Below are 2818 nucleotides of genomic sequence, written 5' to 3' on the forward strand. Positions count from 1 at the left end.
AAATTATATAATCTGTTAAAGTCGAAACTGAACTGACTTGAATACTATACAATGTGATGCCTGAACTATGCTATTACTCGAAGCGCCACCTGCCGAATATATAATCGTTTATATTACGGGAGAAAAGGAGTTTGCTTCTCGTTCGTGGCATTCTAATTATTTTTAATATTAGTTCATCTGATTCATTATATTTGCCATTTCGTCCCAAATTATATGATGTGTTAAAGTCGAAACTGAACTGACTTGAATACTATACAATGTGATGCCTGAACTGGGCTATTACTCGAAGCGCCACCTGCCGAATATATAATCGTTTATATTACGGGAGAAAAGGAGTTTGCTTCTCGTTCGTGGCATTCTAATTATTTTTAATATTAGTTCATCTGATTCATTATATTTGCCATTTCGTCCCGAATTGTATAATCTGTTAAAAACGAAACTGAATTGACTTTTGAATATTGCACAATATGGTGCCTGAACTGATGCTATTGCTCGAAGCGCCACCTACTGTCGTACGACTGTAATCGTTTATATTACGAGCTTCGAGCGAATGAATGATGATAGTTCAACTGTTTTGCTGTCAACTGTAATGATTCTAACTGTATTTTTTATACTATTTCTTAAACTATATCGTTACTGAATTCTATTTCTGTATTTTATTTCTATTTTAACTGATCTAGAAGATTATCATTTGATTTTTCTTCTAATCCTTATTTTTCATGAAAATGCACATTAAGAGAGGAGCGCTCGCTTCTTATTCTTACTAGAATCTGTCACTAGGCGTGTAAGTGTGACTTGTGAAATAATACATTTCTGTGTAAATTGAGGGTTAGGAAACTATATCCGCTTCTAAATTATTATTAGTCGATTGAAGGTACTCGTTATTGAAAAGTAAAGGCTATCTTGTCCTTCATACATAAATCTTCGAAATCTTTACATATATATTAAATTTGAAAGAAATTAGAGAAAAAAATTTCTTTTTTATTTAAAGAATGGAAACGATAAAAAGAAAAAACACTTACTTGCAATATAATCCAAATCTAAAGATTAAAGTGATCTCTCTATATCTTCTCCTAAATTGACTTCCAACTTACAGGTTGGAAAAGACCTATCCTAATAAATCAAGGCTTCTAGAGCAGACGACGACCTCCCTGTCTTATAAGACGAGAAATTTCTTCTTTCTCTTGAGAGACGAGAGTGCGGATCGATTTTATATCGCTCGATTGTCCGAGCAATCGTTTCCTTCGAATCTCTCCACCGTGATAACGTATTGCTCCTCGCGCAAAAGTATCCTTGGCCGCAAAAAAAGGTCGAGAGGAGGGGGAAAGAGTGAGAAAGGAACGAGAAGGACGGAAGTCGCGGCGAGATAACGGTCTACGGTAAGTTCCGAACAGTGTGTTCGATAGGCGGACGCTTTTGTCGTAGATTAGCAGCACGATTCCTCGACGACTCGAGCCCTTGAAAATCTAAAGAAAGATGGAGGACGGGATATTGTTTTCTCGCTATCTAAACTGAGGGACTGACTCGTCAGGGGAAAGGGTGAAAAAGGGAGGGGAATCGTGAAGATTGGCCGGTCGTTACGTCGGACGTCGATTCGATGAAATGGTTTTTGACTTTTTCGTGAAGCTGAAGGAAACCCCATTCGAAAGAGTGTATTTTCGTTTCGTTTGGAGGAAGAATCGATCCCATTTCTGCGATTCCGTTCATCTTATCATCCTTCCGTTAATTATTTTATTTTCGTAATTTTTTCATGATTTTTATTGGACAAAGAAGTATATTGAATAAGTATATTGTATATACAATGTGTCCCGGATTAAATGATCAAACTATATCACTTCTTTTGCAAAAATAAGAAAAATAAGAAAAAATTATATAAACGTAGGTATATAAATGCTTTATAAAAGAATTGTAATAAAAAGTAATATGAAATATATTGTTCAATTCGTGATTTAAAAAATTGATAAGATTAATAGTACATTCATTGGATTAAAAATAAAGATGAAATTCGGAAAGTGATAAATTCAGTTTCCCTAAATGTCAAGCTATGAACTTCTTTTCAATATGAAGCATGATCTATGTTTATAAAAACATTCTTTTATTATTTTATTGATCCTTTTATATTTTTATATATTTTATATAATTTATATTTTATATTTTTTTTATTGATCCTTATTCAATCCTGTATAACTGTAATATGATAGTCGAGTAATGAGAATTTAAGACAGGGTTAGTCAGAGAAGGAAAAACTTAAAAAAAATCTCGTATTTGTTTCCCTTTCGATCTTTTGGAAGTCGTTTAAGAAAAAAGAACCGATTGAAGGAAGAGGGATTAAAAGAAGAGAGAGGCAAAAACCTGTAATCGCAATCGAAACCTGCGTTTTATTTAAAATAAATAAAACCCTTTATACTCCTTCACTTCCAGTAGTTTCACCCACTTAGAGGGTTAAATATATTTGACGATATCATGGAAAGTAGCAAAGTAAGACTTTTCCACATTTTCGGCCGAGTATAAAGCTATTTACGTATCCCATTTTTCGCAAAAGGTTTCTTTTTCCCTTTTTCTTCTTTTCGCTTCTATTCCTACAGTCCGCCCTTTCTACCGTCCTTCTGTCGTGTATATAACAGGATGAGCCGCTTTCAACGTGAGTCGAAAGACGTTCGAGAAATTCGCGATACTGAACTCACAATGAAATGGTTGGCCATGGACGTAGTTGAAGTTCCATGGCAATGAGATTAAGGCCTGATGCAACTACGACGCCATCGCGATTTCGTGGAGCTGACGCTTGTGCTGTTCAACCGGCTCGTGTTTTTAATGAAAA

The sequence above is a fragment of the Apis dorsata genome, unplaced genomic scaffold (genome assembly GCF_000469605.1).
Source record: "Apis dorsata unplaced genomic scaffold, Apis dorsata 1.3 scaffold_197, whole genome shotgun sequence".
Taxonomy (NCBI): Eukaryota; Metazoa; Arthropoda; class Insecta; order Hymenoptera; family Apidae; genus Apis; species Apis dorsata.